This window comes from Poecilia latipinna, unplaced genomic scaffold (assembly GCF_001443285.1).
Source record: "Poecilia latipinna isolate Pla-1442-1.1 unplaced genomic scaffold, P_latipinna-1.0 Scaffold92, whole genome shotgun sequence".
NCBI classification, from domain to species: Eukaryota; Metazoa; Chordata; class Actinopteri; order Cyprinodontiformes; family Poeciliidae; genus Poecilia; species Poecilia latipinna.
Window position 1 is genome coordinate 81,735 of NW_015112708.1, and position 8,052 is coordinate 89,786.

The following is an 8,052-nucleotide window of genomic DNA, read 5'->3' on the forward strand; positions in this document are numbered from 1 at the left end:
ACAAGAGATAAATGAAGAGGCAAAGACAGAGACAGAGGGGGACGAGGCTGAAAGCAGTGGCGCAATCCTACCACCCAGCTGCAGGAATGTCTTGGCTGTTGCAGACATCCTCTACCTTCGGTGCAGGAAGAGAGGGAGGACTGGTGTGTTTGGCAGAAGCACCATGTAACGCAAACAAAGGCTGCAGTAGTTTGTGAATATGAGAGGGGGAAACCGCTGCAACGAAAGCAGCAATTATGTTTTGACATTATCGGTGTCAGTTTAATTTTCTTGTGCCAAACTGCTGGAATCACACATTTAAACTCTCTGGTTGGCCTGCTGTGATCTTCATTCTCGCACACAGATCCTCAAACCACCATCAGAGGACATGCATGCTGAACTTTTAGCCACTTTAGCTTTGAAGAGGAAACAGAAGTTTATAACAAGGGTCTATTATACCGTTATCATTGTGATTGATTAGTTTACATAAATTATCTGGTTCTGTGACCTATTTTCCTGTAATTTCATGCACAATTCTGCACATCAAAATTCTCAATTCTATAAGTGATAATAAGCCGCAAGACTGAGGCAGTGATGCAGCATTTTAGGGCAGATAACAATGAGGCTTAACAAAGCAAAGCAAGTAGACTTATCATTTAGAGTTTTCAGTGCCTTTACTTGGAATACGCAGTACGTGAAAAATGACACGTCATTCTGGAAATCTGCCAAAGTGCAGGGAAAGCTTATTCTACATTGTCTAAAATAAGCTTTCCCAGGGAGGCTGAGAGGTGTGATCCACGGAAGACATATTCTTAGCTCCTTTCTTTAAAAAATGAAACCACCACCACCTTAAGTGCACAACTCCACAGGTGTTGTCAATCCTCCTTGTGTCATTGAAGAGACATGTCAACCAGGACAGCTCATTAACGTCCAATCTCATCCACCACTGGCACCAGGAAACCTTTTAGCTTCCTCAGTGACCTCAAACTTGATAATGGACTCTTTCGCTCTCCCTCCTACCCTGTCTCATTTATGTACTTGATCAATGATTGAGTCCACACTGAGTTGTCAGTTTTCCAGGACTTCCTTGAGGCCAACCAAAGGTCCTTGCCCAAGATATTCCTCAATTACTCCCAAAGTTTTTGCTTCTTCAGCCACAAAAACTGGAGTCCTTCTGGCTACCTACTACCTGGAGTCCCTTAAACAACTAAGTCTCTCTTTCTACAGCTTGATGCTTCCATCATTGCTGGTGTCAACCAACAATTCCTCTGACAGGGACTAAAGCCCTCCTAAAACCTGTAGCTGAAACTGAGGTCTTGAACAAGACCCATTCAGACCATGTGCCCAGCCTCCATCATAATTCAAATTCAACTTATAGTATGTCAAGTTTCTTAGAAGAGTTGTTGATTGCTATGGGAAGGCAGGCTATCATGTTGTAGTTTGCATTACATCTAATCTGAAGAACCCTCTGTTGTTGTACATAACAGCCTACATTTTCTTGATTATATGAATAATTTTTCTTTGTACCATAATCTCCTGAGGTTTCACAGTAGTCCTGAGTACAGAACCAGCCTTCTTAATCTGGTTGTTTAAGATTTTAAGTTTTGGTTCTCATGCTACTACCCCAGCTACAAACACTGAAGGACATAGATTTCCTCAAGAAGTAAAGTTTGTACAGTCTCTTCTTGTAGATGGCTCTATTGTTTCTTCCTAAAACATTTTTTTTACCTTTGTCTCTTACTCTTTTTCTCTAAGAGTAAGAGAAAAAGGTTGCTCTTAGTGTAACCTTTTTCCTGATTCTATTTTACTATGAGACTATCCCCTCTGTTCACAAAGAATTAGAAATTGGGAGATCAGATCTTTCAAAATAACCGAGGTCAAAAGTCCGCCACAAAACTTATTTGTTTACATCTCATTTTGGGTCATTTTAAGTGTATATTTTGGATAAACATACTTCCAAATGCTCCCGAAAGGCCCTTATAGGCAAACCCTGCGTGTTTACACATGACACTGAAGTGCATTAAATCCACAACGACCACTTTATGAGCCCAGTGGAATTCAGATAAGACTTTTCAGCAATAGTGAGAAATCCAAGTTTGAGCCCAAAAGTACTGGAACAGAAGACAGATTACAGTCATTTCTACCATGTGAAAACGCCTTTTTTTAATCTTGACTAATATTAAAGTTGGAGTGTTTCTGAGATGTAAGACATAACCCTCTAAATACCGTAAAGCAACACATGATCAGTCTGCTGGAACATTTCTCATATTCATCATATTATTACAGCTGAAGGAGCTTACTCTCTCATCTAAGCCACTCTGTAAAAAGAAGGAATGGTTTTATCACTCTGCTCTTTAATGTCCACAGTTGTTAAAGAACTTCTGGCTAGATTGTTGGTCAACTTCAAAGGCGGCAGACTAGCCTGAGGTCAGTGGTCAAACTGTTTGTCTTCCTCACAGCATGAGTGCAGTCAGTGGTCCGTGCAGAAGGTAGATGGAATGGGAGATTAGTTGGGATTTTATCTGGGGAGTGTATGCTTTGTTCTTGGGCTCGCGTTCAAAATATTGTTTATGCCATTGGTGATGGCATTGGTGAAATAAATCTTAGATAAAGAATCAGGGAGAGACACAAGCTCACTAATAAGAAGGTATTAGACTTCTTGTTGGGTTCAGACGAGACGACGTCTTGAGTTTCTGCTGTGGTTCGGATCAGTATTTTGTAGAAATACTTTTCATGGGGTTTATTTCACCTTTGCATATCTAGAGACAGATGTTTCTACAAACTCTTGGAAAAAGAGCCTAATCAGAATGGATGTGTCAAGAGTCCTTCTGAATATTGCTTTTCTACTCTTGTTGAAAAGTTTGATTCAGACATTGGCTAGGTCGTTCTGACATGTACACACCATTACTCTTTAGAGTTTGTTCCCCTAGAAAGCTAACCTCTATCCGAGTGTCGAGACTTTTGCAGATTCCAACAGAATTTGTTTCCAAGAAGTTTCCTTATTTAGCTCCATCCATATTAACTCTGAACAGCTTTCTCAGTGTGTTGTGCTAGAGCACAGTTATCTGTGTTTATGTCTGTGTTTTTAAAAAAGTTAAATTTTCAGTCAATTCGGCACTGTATCGGGTCAGAATTGGTGATAAGGAAAAAAGTGGATTGTGTATCCCTAGTTACATTCATAAGGCGGCCTTTTCACCAGAAGGATGTTGTGTCCAACATGTTTAACCCAGACTTTTTAATTTTGGTCTCATCTGACCAAAGAACCTTCTTCTACTTGGTACCTAACTTATAATTGTATTGGAAGCCAGTTGTGGACTTCTGCTGTTCCTCCAGGGTTTTAACGTACTTTCAGCAAACCGTCTAAAGGGCAATTACTAGTTTTTATTTAAAGGACTTTAAACAGACGTCACACTTTTCATGTGAACAGTTTTGAACACCATGCATCCTTCTATTTCCGTTTCTACATTAAATAGATCTATCACATAAGCCCCAGCAAAATACATTGATGTTTGTGGCTCTTATATGCAAGGTCAAACTGGATCATCACATTGTTTGACAACATGTTGCTGACCAGAGGACAAAATTATCTTTTTTTTTTTTTCAGATTGGAAACTCTTGCTTTCGTAACTAACATTTCAACCTCAAAGCCAACACCCTTAAATTTTTGGAGGTGAACATTTATCTCCTCCAACCACCAAGCCATAAGTCTTCCCATTGTAGGAATTCGCATTGGAGCACTGGGGCCCAAACTCCTTGTCAAAACAGGACATACTAATGCAGCCATTAAATTGAAAGGAATGTGGGGAGCACGTTTCATAATTTTCTCTCCCTGTCCCACTCTGCCCCAAGTGCCTTGCATTTGCTTTTGGAGGAGCAAAATAAAAGACAGACTCCAGATCGCATGCTCTGGGTTTTTCCTGCGCTGATCCTAAAGGGCAAATCTGTGTGTGTAAGTGAAGGAATATTAGGTGATTATGAAGGGCATATGGAGAGGACAGGGAACATATTTCACAAGCGCTACAGATCAAAGGGTGGCAACATGGTCGTCTCTCCCACCCTCCACTTTTTTTTTCTGTACCTCTCCTTTCCTCTCTGTTCTTCTGGAGGGGCTCATAAAGTCCACTAATCTAATTATAGCCTGCCTAAATAGACTAAGTGGAGCCGCGTGTAGAGCGAGGGATAACTGGGGTTTGAAAAATCACTCAGACCTTTCAACCCTCTTACCAAATCCTCCTCTGCGGAGCGTGGAGCTCACTTCTCCGAGGACGGGGCGTTATCTCCAGGAATCAGAACAAAATTCATTCAGGGTAATCATGCTGGTATAAAATAAGATAAGAGGAAGGCAGCAAGTGAAAGATAAGATGCAGAGATAGGCTAAATTGGATTTTAATATATTTCGTAGAAACATGTTGGATTTTACTAATTTTAAAACAATTGTAATCAGACAAGAATAAGCCTCTGTGACTACAATTTCTTTGTTTTAAGGTTTTCATTTGTTTCTAAGCCTACAACTAAATTGCAGATAAATTATTTTCATTGCGTTTGAGAAATTTTTGACTCATTCAGGATGTTTTAATGTCACCACATTGGAGAGTTTTCTGGCATCAGTAACACATTTAAGGTCATGCCACATGAATTTGACTAGGCCACTTCAAAATCTTCATGTGGTATTAGTTGTTTTTTGGGGAGTTTTTTTTAGCTGTCCAGAGTTGGGCTTGTTGGTGTGCTTTGGATCATTGTTCAGCTGCATAAGCTTAAGCTTGAACTTGAGGTTGTGAAATGATAGCCAAATTCTCCTTGCATAAAGGAGAATTTATGTCGTCCAGGTGCTAAAACTGCAAAGCAGCTCCAGAACATCACATGACCACCACCGTGTTTGGCTCCCGGTAGCACAGGTCTGCAGAAACCAAACCTGGGTGTGATGAGTGAACTTGTCCTTTGCTTTCAGAAAATGTGGTCCTCCACTTTTACTCAGTTTATCTTTGCTTTGACATTTTGTTTGATGACCTGAAAGATCTAAAAACAAAACAAAAAAAGAGATGAAAACAGAAGAAATCTCTAAGTGTCGAGAATAAGAAGTAAGTAAAGCTCAAACATGAAATTGGAAGTATTGAAATAAAACAGAGAGGTCTTTGAACTGTGTCAGAAGTCAGCCTTGTTCAGCGTGCTGCAAGATGTTGTTGCCGATAACATTAGTCACGCTGTCATCTTTACGCAGCAGGTTTGCCGGCGCGACCGTTTCTGTTTAGGTTGTGGTCTAATGGTACGTGATTTTACTACTGAAGGGTGTGGCTGTGCTCAAGCAAACACACTCACTGCATGCCCAGAGCACAAATACAAAGCTTGTAGTTTTTCAAGGGTCACTTATGAGCGTTTGTTGCTCACGCCTTTGCTTTTTCTGTATATTGCATTTTGGGTATCAGCAACAGCTGAAAGTGATTAAGTACAAAGTGTTCAACAGATGAAAATAATCCTAAGTAGTTTTTCATGAAATTTTTATTCAGATTTTCCCTTCTAAGTATATTAGATTGGAAAAAGATAATTTATTAGCTGATTCAATATGGGCCGTTCCTTTTTGTAAGTGTTGGGTCGATGATATTTCTTAAACTAATATTTACAAAGTTTACGTACATTAATCTAGGTGCCATTTGTTCAATAGCACTGACACAAATAACAGTTAAAGTCTTGTTCATACAAAAGCATTAGCAATGAAAATGGGGCGGTTTCCATGGCTACAACCTCAACAAACCCTCGTCTCCCTCTAGTGGTGGGTAATAGGTGTAGAAACTTAACATGGTAGCGTTTGCGCTTAAAATTAGCAATCAGAATGAGCAAGATAAGTAACACAGGAGATGTTAGCTTTGGTTTTGCTATAAAGGAGAACACAAAAGCGGCTAATTTATACGCTAGTACATGATAGCTTTAGCACTGTAGCTTAGCTAGCCACAGCAGGAAGTAGAAAACATATCCACTGCTTTAAAAATAAGATAAAATTCTATCATTTATCAACTTTATTCACACTTTAAATGCATTATGTATGCTAGCTTTAGCACTGTAGCTTAGCTAGCCATAGCAAAAAATTAGAAATGTATCCACTGCTTTTAAAATGAAATGAAATTCAATCATTTTTCAACTTTATTCACACTTTAAATGCATTATGTATGCTAGCTTTAGCACTGTAGCTTAGCTAGCCATAGCAAAAAATTAGAAATGTATCCACTGCTTTTAAAATGAAATGAAATTCAATCATTTTTCAACTTTATTCACATTTTCAATAGGTAAGCTACAGTGCTAAAGCTACAGTGCTAGCTTTAGCACTGTAGCTTAGCTTTCCATAGCTATGCTACAGTGTTTGGCTGTAGCTTAGCTATGTTATACATTTATAGTACTTAAGAAGTTATAAATGTATCCACAGCTTTAAAAATAAGCTAAAATTAAATAATTAAATAATTTCTCAACTTTATACACACTTTCAATACATTATGTGTGCAACTTTTAATCAAAGTCACTGAATAAAACCAGTGACTTTCTGGATGACCATTCTTCCAAGCAGCAATATTTTGCAGAGTGAGTATGAAAAATAACTTGTCGGAACATGAACTTAGTTTGATTCGTTACTTTGGTAACACTTTATTTGAAGGGGTGTGCATAAGACTGACATTACACTGTCATAAACATGACATAACATCTGTCATGAACATGAAGGAGTCTTTATGAGTGTTTATGGCTGTTTTCATGAAGTGTCATTTGGTAAATAATGACACTTTTAATGCAAAGTTGCTCTAAAAGTTGCATTGAAAGTCCATTAAAAATGCCAACTTTGCAAGTAGTTGTGACAACAATAATTTAATAAAACAGTGGCAATTTTGGCAGCAGATTTGAAACACAGCCACTGTTGACAGGATATCCGTTGTTATTAGGGGCTTTTAAATTACATAGATGTACTTGTAAACAAACCTGTCCTGGATTCCTTCATGTTCCTGCCATGGACATCTGTCAGCTTGCTTGTACCTGCTGAATAGAAGATGATAGATAATCATCCAGTTTGAACCCTGACAGGTTTGCTTGTGAGTAAATGGGTTTGTACACTGTGGGGTGAAGGGCAGCATGTGAGGCTGTTGCGTGACTCACAGTAGGCTTAAGCTCCTTACATATCCTGTTTTTGTCAGGTTGCATACCAGAGGGAAAAAACATTTACAGTAATCCACATAAATCAGGTTGTGCAGGTTGTGAGTAACTGCAGCCTGTGGCACTTTGCTCAGTCTTACTCCATCACTTGCAGCACACCTAGGTCAGTTAAATACTTTATCCCCTCATATTTTGACTAGTAGTAAAATTCCACTCTGAAAATAAAAGATAAAGTAATTTTTTATTTTATTTTATCATTTTTATCAGTGTGATGATAAAAATAAATATTCCCTCTCTGACAAAAAAAGAGTTACCGGAACCATTCTTAAGTTCATAACCCTTGACACAGACATCAGTTCTATCTGAAGGAAAGTATTAACAAAACAGGACGCTCATGATACCACTACCACTGTGTTCCAATATGTTGTACTTTTACGTTTTTCTGTGCTACATATACCAACGTCTGGGTTTGTGACTCAGAAGCTTAAACCTGGTTTCATAAGACTGCACCACACTCTCCCATAAAGTTTTAGCCAGGTCTGCATGTTTTCTCTGGAAGAAATGAATTCTGTCTTTCAGAACTCAAAGTCCAAACATATGGAGAATACTGGAGATTGTTGTTACACGTGGGACACAGGTGGTACTTGTTGGAAATTTGTACAGCCCTTCAGTGTTGTTTTCAGCCAATTGAAAGCCACCCATATAGTCTTTCCATCCATTTTGGAGAAATGTCCCATTTTTTTTAAATTTCTCTCTTGTCCAAATTCTGTCAGCAATCATCGCCATCAGTCTTCAGTGTGTTGTCGTTCTGTTCCTTTGTAACCTCTCTCCGAACTATTGCTTTAGCTAAAGGATGCTATTGTGCAATCCTTCTCATTGTTTAAAGGAACATTCTGTGTTTCTGGAGCTTTGAAAACATCCATCACGGATGCTGTGCCGCTCCAC